Source organism: Embiotoca jacksoni, unplaced genomic scaffold (genome assembly GCF_022577435.1).
Source record: "Embiotoca jacksoni isolate LCO1_2020_lvr unplaced genomic scaffold, fEmbJac1.0.p SCAF_52, whole genome shotgun sequence".
NCBI lineage: Eukaryota > Metazoa > Chordata > Actinopteri > Embiotocidae > Embiotoca > Embiotoca jacksoni.
In genome coordinates this window covers 910,714-921,518 of record NW_027185406.1, presented here as the reverse complement: position 1 = coordinate 921,518, position 10,805 = coordinate 910,714, and the positions used below count along the sequence as shown (strand labels likewise).

Sequence of the window (10,805 nt, the reverse complement as noted above, 5' to 3'; positions counted from 1 at the left end):
TGGTTGTCTTTAAATGTGCAGGTGGATGCTGAGGAAGGTGTTTCCTACGCCTCCATCAGCTACTCCAGGAAGGACGACCGCAAAGCCCGGGTGAGTCATCCGTGGGAGAGACTGTGTTGAAATAATGACTTTCAAAACTCCCGTCAGGTTATGTTTACGTGTACGAAACGCTGCAATGTTTCCTTCTAGGTCCGTGACGACCAGAAAGAAGAAGACGAAGGCGACTCTGTGACCTACAGCACCGTGAAAGCCTCCTCGGCTGGAGTTTCATCTGATCCCGGCAACCTTTACGCTTCTGTCAACAAACCCAACAAATAAGATGTAACACGTTAATATGTTGTTTTTATCAACGTTACGTGATCGTTTGGATTATAGATTTAGATTTTTAATGTGAAACAATTGATTGGAAAGTGATGTCTGTCATAGAGGACACAAGGTATGAAGGTGTTTAGCCCTTTAAAAAAAGTGTCTCATTCTTTGTCTGTCACTGATTATTGGAAACTGAAGATTGGACATGCAGCCATCAGGAGAGTTGAGACTCCCTCTAGAGGCCAAGAGTGTGAATAAACAGGGCAAACACACTCTTTCTACTGTTTACTCACCGGGACAACATTATTGTTTTGTAAATATATTTTCTTGGTTTTTATGCTTTATTGTTTTAAATGTGCATATAATTTTAAATATATTTAAATGTTGCTCTCTGTTTATTTAATATTATTACTCACATCTTCTGTTTTCTGTGCTTTGTTGTTGAAAAAAACATTCCTGCAACATTCAAAATGTATTTCCTTGTTTGTTTAACTTCTGTTAATTGAGATCGTTTTTTGCGATGGGCTTCATGGATTGAGAACAAAATGGACCCAGAATTTTGTGCTAGAGACCCCTGGTAATACCAGAACCGGTTATTATGATATAGCAAGTTGTTATGTTGAGTCATGATGATGATCATATTTAGATATGGGGATTATTTTGGACAGCAGTCTGTCAGGATCCCTGTCTGACCCTGTGTTTTGACCTTTGTTTCCCCAGATCTCCTCTCTTCATGTGTGCTGTCATTCCCATGTTTATTGTGGTGTGCCATGTGCTTTGTGTTTTGGTCTGTGTCTCTCCACTTCCTGTCTCCAGAAACCTCCCATGGCCACGCCCCTGATCATTCTGAGCAGCTGCTGACAATCCAGCTGATTACCAGCTGCAGGTTGACACACCGGTTCCTCATCCCACTAATCACCTCCCGACACCATATCAACCCTGGTCCTGCAGTCCTGGGTTGTCGGTCCATCCTGTCTGCTACGTCCACTCACCCGCAACCTGTCGCCAGTAATACGTCCCGTCCTGTCCTGTCCTGTCCTGTCCTGTCCTGCCGGACTACCTCTATCCAGCCTGCTAGCCTGCCTCGGACTCATCCTTCACCAGTAAATAAAGTCTGTTCTGTACCTGAACTCCATTTTGGGTCCAATCCTGCCGCACCACATAACAGAGGGGTTAATGAGCAAAGGGGTGTCTTGGTGTAGTTTTACCAAAGTGGTCAGGAAAAGTAGAATATTTCTTCAAGTCTTGAATTATCAGCAAGATAATCAGGAGGAGATCGGGTGAAAAGACTTTAGTCACGTGACCACCTGTGTACAAAATGAAGACTGTTTTTGAACTTTGACTCGAGTCTGTGTCTGCGTTCGGGTCCGTTCCAAACTCACCTCGCAACAGGACGTGTCTGTTTGATTGACAGGTCTGTGGTGCAGTTACGGCTATCGGTGGGCGGGACGTAGGTTTCCAATCAGAACCAGTCAGATCCACCGCTAGCTCCTCCCCCAGCTTGTCCAAATATGGTCACTTCCTGCTTCGAACTGGCAAGCCAGCTGGTCACCGCTTGCTATATCCTCAGATAGCATTACTGGACCGAAGGTTCATGTCTGCAGCAAGTCAAACAGACTCTGATGAAACATGTTGAACTGCTACGACACGTTTTCACAAGTTGGATGGTGGGACGCTTAAAGACGGTTCAGTCAGACGCTCATTAATGTGAGAAGCATTTGTGTTTCTGATGTTTATCTGGTCCTCGTTAGTAAAACCAACCTGCAGATCTCTTCTGCTGTTCAACCCACATTCTCACCACCAACACTTCCTCTTTAGTTTTCAGAGAAAGTTACTTCATAGATATAAATCTGAACCAACACTAAAATATCTCATCTATGTTGTTATTCAGCTGCTGCAGCTTCACCGTGTTTCATCACAGACTTCAGTGGTTTGCTGGTTTATGTTTGCCGTCAAACTTCACCATGAAAACGGAGTTTTCTTATAATAAACTCTGAAAAAGACGAGCTGCGTCGACGGGAACATTTATCTGAAAGAACGATTCCCTCATTCAACTTCCTCTTTTTCTGTGGTTGATCAATTTTCCACTGCAGCCCACACAAACAAACACGGGAGAAAATACAGTCAGCTAAATGCATGAAAGTTAAAATGTTAAAAAGTTTTCACTCTTTTGATCTCAACACATAAATGTTGAGAAATTTAACGTAAATATCTTAAAAGATTTCAAGGAGTGGCAGAAGAGAGAAAACGTTGCTGAAGTCACTATGAGGAAGTGACAGTTCATTCTTCACAGGAAGGAGAAACTATATTTATTTTATTTTAAAGAAGAAGTTACAACAGTGATCGTGTCATTTGTGAAGTTGAGAACGAGAGACAGAAGCAGGATGGCTGCGTTCAAATGGAGTCAAATGTCTTTATTTCTGGTGCTGATGCTTCAGTTTACAGGTAAGAATTCATATCAGAAACCTTCAAATACAAATATTCTTCCTTCAACTGAGACAGATACGATTTGTTTGTAACTTGATGAGTTTAATTGATTCTTGTTTTTACAGCCATCTTCATGTTACAGTTTGTCACATTTCTCTCTCTTCTCCTCGACAGCAACAGCTGGACAACATCTGTCTCTCTTCACTATCAAAGGACATGATGTCACTTTGCCTTGTGAAAATGTGATACCTGGTCAACATAACTGTGACATCACTGACTGGCTGTTCGCTAATTCAAATAGCAGATCAGCGGTACATCTGATTAAACTCGGTCAGATTGGACTAAATGTTGGATCTAAATCAGACAGACTGAGTGTTACATCGAACTGTTCTCTGGTTATAAAGAACGTCACAGATGAAGATGTTGGTTTTTACACCTGCAGAAAATACATACCAAGACAAAAAGAAACAGACTTTGATATTAATCTGTCTGTTGTTAAGAGTGAGTATTTATTACATCATTGTGTTTTCAGATCAAACTGTTGGAAGAAAATACAGAAAAAATGACAATAATTCTGACTTTATTGATCAAGTTCATTTAACCTTTGTTGTCTTTCTCAACACATCTTCAACAGTAATTCACTATGAAGTGGACGAGACAGTCACCTTGGACTGCTCTGTGTTGACATATGGACAATGCAGATATACAGTAGAGTGGGTGAACACCTCCCCGGACATGAAGACATCATCATATCAGTGTTCTGCCATCGTGACATTTACAACATCTCATGTTGATCAGAAGTCAGAGTTTTATAAGTTATTGAAGTGTAAAGTGAGACATGTTGATACTAAAGAAGAGAAGCTGTTTTCCTTCAGTCATCAGACGTCAGGTGAGAAAACTGTTTAAAATCATCTCACTGATGTTTAATTACACAAAACACTTGTTGAAGTTTAAATATCAGCAGTTTGTGTCCTCTGTTGTCATCAAGGTAACATGAAGTACGTTCTCACTGTACAGTTATTTTGTCCTGTTGTTGTTTAAATTTTTTCATGTGAAGATTCAACAAAGACAACAATCAGACCAACAATTCAACCAACTGCAACAAAGGAAACAAACACATCACCAGATAGAAACAATACAAATGTAATATTTCAGGAAATCCCAGATGGAATTTTTTTTAGATTTGGCACAAATGTTCACTTGGTCTTCAGGATGTATTGATTCTTCACATTAGGCACAAATGTTCACTTAAACTCAGATCAACTGAATAGATTTTGGTGATCAAAGGTCAAAGGTCAAAGTCACTGTGACCTCTCGTCCATCTTTTCCACTCATTACATTTTTGTGAACGAGAAATCTCATAAACGCCCTGAGAGAATATTTTTTTCAAATTTGGGACCAACATTAACTTTGGTGGTAAAAGGTAACTGACCTCACAAAACCCAATTATGGCCATAACTCATTAATTCATACTTTAATTAACACAATATTTCACACGTTTCTAACAGGATAATATTACTATTATTTTGTTCTGTGTATTATTTACAACAACATGTAACAACAACTGTATTTATCACCTTTGAAAACATGAAGCCCAAATGTTTCTTTGTTGATTTCAGGTTTTCCATATTTGTTGAGGTGCATCGTCGTGTCTTTGGGTTTTGCAGCACTCGTGATATCTGTTGTTACAGTCAACATTTGGACAAGAATTAAAGGTGAGAACGTTCACAGAGGAAACTTTTCTACACAAAAACTTCTGATAAACCTGAAGTTAGTTTTTCTGTGGAAGCAAAAGTCGACTCTTTATTTTGTCTTTTTGTCTTTTCAGGAAACCAAAACCAGAAGGAAGAAAACACTGTGAGTTTAAACACTGAATATTCAGTTATAACTTTCCAGAAAAAAACAAGTGTTTGTGATATTTGTTTCTATAACTTTGAATAAACATGAGAAAAAAGAAAATTGAGCTAAAATTGCACAACTGTGTTGTTTTGAAATGAAGTGTTTATCTCAGCGAAGGAATCTTTAGGAAATCTAAACTGAACATTTATAGCAAAAAAACTGAAAGCTGCACATGAGAAGATGAAAATAAGAGATAAACGTGACAACATGAGACAGTTCATCTCAACAATACCACAAACTATGACCTCAGTTTAAACTCAGTGTAAACAGTGTTGTGTTGTTTTCCACAGTTGCATAACGATGAAGACGTCGGTACAGTGAACTATGAAAACATCGGAGAACTTTCTGTTTCCTTCCAACTCCGCTGATCATCAACAGAAATGACTCCACTGCTGTTAAACATCATCTCATCACGTTTTACACGAGTAGGAAACAGAATCAGCAAATATTTGTACTACTTTTTATGTCTTTGTGTTTTCTTACCAACATGACGATGTGTTTTTTAAGACAAGTTGTTTCTATTTCAAGCTGAAATTTCAAGAAAGTTCAAGTCTGTATTTTCTCTCATATTAAGAAGCAAAATGTTTTAAATCTGCATTTAAATCAGAACACAACAGCTGGATTTGACATTTATCTAACAAGAAATATAGCTTATAACAACTATTGTATTTTATTTTTGTAGCCCAGGTAAAAACATGCATAAATCAAGGTTTAATAAATAGTTTGATACAATAAATAAATGAATACAGTTTATTAAACAGTAAGGTTAAACTACATATTTCATTTGTGTGATCAAATGTAAAGTTCATGGATAAGAATGTTAAAAGTGAATTGATGTATTTGATGTTTTCCTTTTTTAATAGAAGCAGTTGATTTGATTGAGTGATTTCTGTCGATAGAGGTGTATGAGGTCACATGATTGTGGCAACGTTTGTGGACATGGTGAGAGGATGAGGAAGAGAGAGAGGTTAGTGAGCAAAGCGGTGTCTTGGTGTAGTTTTGCCAAAGTGGTCAGGAAAAGTAGAATATTTCCCTAAATCTTGAATTATCAGCAAGATAATCTGGAGGACTTCCTGTTAGAGAAGTAGCAGTGAACTTCCACACAAAGTTTGATATCTGTGACCTGATTCTGCTCCTTAATTCAGCCAGTAGTTAATTAGCCTCGTGGACGGACTGCAGCCTGCTGCTCTCTCACCCAGCTCCACTCAGTGGCTTCGTCTGGACCGTTTGTGACGGTGAACCGAGAGATGACCACCAGGTGGCGCTCTGAGCTACCCGGGAAGGCTCAGAGCTCCTCTGGCAAAGCTGGATAACCACCCCGCTCCATGAATATACCCCCCTCCATCATCCTGCTGTGGACTGTCTGCTGGACTGCATTACTTCAGGAAAGGTACCAGACTGTCTCATTTGTTTTTGCTCAGTTGAGTGAAGCGACCGTGAAGTTTTTGGTCTGCAGGAGCCCGAGCATCGAACCAGGCCTGCAATGTTTGTTATTTTTAAAGGTAAATTTGCCGCCTTAGATAAATATTATTAGTGGGGTGTGCATGTGTGTTTGTGTATCACGGTCATAGTGAAAAGTTCTTTGGTTTAAAGGTGCATAGTGTAACAAAAAGTCAAGAACACACTTATTTTCCTTTTTTTAATATGATTCATTTGCCTTATATTAAAATGGGAAACTATTGTATTTCATTTTAAAACGGTTTCTGGGTGTGTTTATTACCTTCACAGGTTAAAGGGTTAGTACACGTATTTAGTAGCTACATTGTTATATCAGTCTGTTAAGTTCTATCTGTGAGCTAATTAGTTATCCGAACCCAATTAAATTAAGTAAAGAACTCGGGGCCCTATCTACCGACTTGGACAGTAGACGGGCGACATTTTATTCAATTTTTTTGGCTTCCTGTTGCAACATGTAGCTCTGAGATTAAGATTCACTGCTTCTTTTTAAAGTGTTTTCAGTGTAAAGATTTTAACTGAATTTAATGTAGAATATTTGACTTTAAAGAGCTTCATGTCTGAATGTTATCTGTAAAAAAAATGTCTTTTCTACGGCTGATGATGTAAAATTCCTGAATATAAAAATTCCTCATTTCCTCTTTTACAGTGTGTTTTGTAGTTCTGTCTCAGACACCTCCAGACCACAGTACAAGTCTGTCATGGTTTTGTTCCTTGTGTTACTCCCTCCGGCCACCAGAGGTCCTCAGAGTCTCAGGACCTCCGGTGGATCTCCTCTGATTGGAGCTCCAACACGACTCCTAAAGCTCACTGACTGTATATAAAAGTGTTCATAGCTTCCGGGTCTGAAAACTGAGGCCGATGCGGAAGTGTCTTAAGCTGCAACACCACCGAGTGCCACTAGAGGTCAGCTCCAAAAAGCCTCCATTGACTCCCATTCAACTCGTTTCCCGAAATTCTGAGTCAATCAAATTTCTCAAGTTATCTCGCTGTTGTTAGATGAAGTCAATCCTTCTTATTAGTTTTCTGGAGGTCCATCTGAAAGTAATCCCTCATTCATTTTTAAATCAGCTTCAAAAAGCAGTGCTTTTGGGGGTGTGTCTGTTTGATTGACAGGCCTGTGGTGCAGTCATGTTACAGCCATCGTTCGGGGGGACGTAGCATAGTCGGGTTTCCAATCAGATCGAGTCAGATCCACCTTTGGCTCCTCCCCCCAGCCCGTCCAAATATGGTCATTTGCCTGCTCCAAACCAGGGGATGATAACACAGCAACTTAAATTAATATCCTGTAGGACGCAGGTAAAGTTCAGCAGAAATGAAGACATGAAGCGTTCAGTTCTTCTTCCAGATTGCATCTGAGGAGTGAGCGGGAGTCTCTCCTGAAAGCAACCTGCTCCGGTGTCAACAGTTCCTTCTGAGGCGCTGCAATTCTTTACTTTCCCTCTGGACAGTCCATGTGTTTAAATTACATTCTGTCATTATTACTTCAATTCCTAAATTCATGTTTTACATATTAAGTCACTAAAAATAAAACAATGACAAAAGAAATCAGAGTAACATAAATGTGGTGACATTTTTGGGTGTGCCATATTAACTTCCTCTGTTCTCTGGCTGATTAAGAAATTGTCCGTTGTTACATTACTGGAAAACATTGGATATAAAAGTTCACAAAATACATAAACGTTAAAAGATGGAAGACGCTTCACAAAGTTTAGGGAGATTTTAAATTAAAATCTTGAATTCATTTAACTATTTAGAATAGAAAACATAGACTGAAGTCACTATGAGGAAGTGACAGTTCAGTCTTCGCAGGAAGGAGAAACTATGTTCATCTTAAAGAAGAAGTTACATCAGTGATTGTGTCATTTGTGAAGTTGAGAACAAGAGAGACAGAAGCAGGATGGCTGCGTTCAAATGGAGTCAAATGTCTTTATTTCTGGTGCTGATGCTTCAGTTTACAGGTAAGAATTCATATCAGAAACCTTCAAATACAAATATTCTTCCTTCAACTGAGACAGATACGATTTGTTTGTAACTTGATGAGTTTAATTGATTCTTGTTTTTACAGCCATCTTCATGTTACAGTTTGTCACATTTCTCTCTCTTCTCCTCGACAGCAACAGCTGGACAATATCTGTCTCTCTTCACTATGAAAGGACATGATGTCACTTTGCCTTGTGGAAATGTGATACCTGGTCAACATAACTGTAACATCACTGACTGGCTGTTCGTTCATTCAGAGAGCATCGTGGTTGCACAGCTGATTAATCGCGGGCAGATTGGACCGGATGTTGGATCTAAATCAGACAGACTGAGTGTTACATCGAACTGTTCTCTGGTTATAAAGAACGTCACAGATGAAGATGTTGGTTATTACATCTGCAGACAGTTCAAACCAGGACAAGAAAAAATAGACTTCGATGTTTATCCATCTGTTGTTAAGAGTGAGTATTTATTACATCATTGTGTTTTCAGATCAAACTGTCGGAACAAAATACAGAAAAAAATGACAATAATTCTGACTTTATTGATCAAGTTCATTTAACCTTTGTTTTCTTTCTCAACACATCTTCAACAGTAACTGACTATGAAGTCAATGGGACAGTCACCTTGGACTGCTACGTGTTGTCACATAACCACTGCAGATACAGAGCGGAGTGGGTGAACACCTCCCCGGACATGAAGACATTATCATATCCGTGTAATGCCATTGTGACATTTACAACATCTCCTGTTGATCAGAAGTCAGAATTTTACAAGTTATTGAAGTGTAAAGTGACAGATGTCTTCACTGAAGAAGAGAAGCTGTTTTCCTTCAGTCATCAGACGTCAGGTGAGAAAATGGTTTAAAATCATCTTACTGATGTTTAATTACATAAAACACTTGTTGAAGTTTAAATATCAGCAGTTTGTGTCCTCTGTTGTTGTTGTCAAGGTAACATGAAGTATGTTCTTACCGTCCAGTTATTTTGTTCTGTTGTTGTTTACATTTTTTCAGATGAAGATTCAACAAAGACAACAATCAGACCAACAATTCAACCAACTGTAACAAACACAACAATCACACCAACAATTCAACCAACTGCGACAAAAACAACAATCGGACCAACAATTCAACCAACTGCAACAAAGACAACAATCAGACCAACAATTCAACCAACTGCAACAAAGACAACAATCAGACCAACAATTCAACCAACTGCAACAAAGGAAATAAACACATCACCAGGTACAAACAATACAAATGTAATATTTCAGGAAATCCCGGATGGAATTTTTTTTTAGATTTGGCACAAATGTTCACTTGGTCTTCAGGATGTATTGATTTTTCACATTAGGTACAAATGTTCACTTAAACTCAGATGAACTGAATAGATTTTGGTGATCAAAGGTCAAAGGTCAAAGTCACTGTGACCTCTCGTCCTTCTTTTCCACTCATTACATTTTTGTGAACGAGAAATCTCATAAACGCCCTGAGAGAATATTTTTTCAAATTTGGGACCAACATTAACTTTGGTGGTAAAAGGTAACTGTGACCTCACAAAACACAATTATGGCCATAACTCATTAATTCATACATTAATTAACACAATATTTCACACATTTCTAACAGGATAATATGACTATTATTTTGTTCTGTCTATTATTCACAACAACATGTAGCACCGACTGTATTTATCACCTTTGAAAACATTTCATTTTCTGAACAGAAAAAAATAAACCTGAAGCCCAAATGTTTCTTTATTGATTTCAGATTTTCCATATTTGATGTGGTGCATCGTCGTGTCTTTGGGTTTTGCAGCACTCGTGATATCTGTTGTTACAGTCAACATTTGGACAAGAATTAAAGGTGAGAACGTTAACAGAGGAAACTTTTCTACACAAAAACTTCTGATGACCCTGAAGTTAGTTTTTCTGTGGAAACAAAAGTCGACTCTTTATTTTGTCTTTTTGTCTTTTCAGGAAACCAAAACCAGAAGGAAGAAAACACTGTGAGTTTAAACACTGAATATTCAGTTATAACTTTCCAGAAAAAAACAAGTGTTTGTGATATTTGTTTCTATAACTTTGAATAAACATGAGAAAAAAGAAAATTGAGCTAAAATTGCACAACTGTGTTGTTTTGAAATGAAGTGTTTATCTCAGCGAAGGAATCTTTAGGAAATCTAAACTGAACATTTATAGCAAAAAAACTGAAAGCTGCACATGAGAAGATGAAAATAAGAGATAAACGTGACAACATGAGACAGTTCATCTCAACAATACCACAAACTATGACCTCAGTTTAAACTCAGTGTAAACACTGTTGTGTTGTTTTCCACAGGTGCGTAACGATGAAGACGTCGGTACAGTGAACTATGAAAACATCGGAGAACCTTCTGTTTCCTTCCAACTCCGCTGATCATCAACAGAAATGACTCCACTGCTGTTAAACATCATCTCATCACGTTTTACACGAGTAGGAAACAGAATCAGCAAATATTTGTACTACTTTTGATGTCTTTGTGTTTTCTTACCAACATGACGATGTGTTTTTTATGACAAGTTGTTTCTATTTCAAGCTGAAATTTTGAGAAAGAAGTTCAAGTCTGGATTTTCTCTCATATTAAGAAGCAAAATGTTTTAAATCTGCATTTAAATCAGAACACAACAGCTGGATTTGACATTTATCTAACAAGAAATATAGCTTATAACAACTATTTTATTCTTATTTT

The 10,805-nt window shown here is 38.1% G+C and overlaps 2 long non-coding RNA genes across 2 annotated transcripts; both read left to right on the top strand.

Moving 5' to 3' along the window:
* The first annotated feature begins 20 nt into the window (after positions 1-20).
* On the top strand, positions 21-1,635 carry LOC138212064 (uncharacterized). The gene is made up of 3 exons (XR_011179396.1): positions 21-90; positions 190-321; positions 1,126-1,635. It is a non-coding gene; the product is annotated as an uncharacterized lncRNA (long non-coding RNA).
* A 7,502-nt stretch (positions 1,636-9,137) lies between these two features.
* LOC138212063 (uncharacterized) lies at positions 9,138-10,805 on the top strand. The gene is made up of 4 exons (XR_011179395.1): positions 9,138-9,319; positions 9,845-9,940; positions 10,054-10,082; positions 10,415-10,805. It is a non-coding gene; the product is annotated as an uncharacterized lncRNA (long non-coding RNA).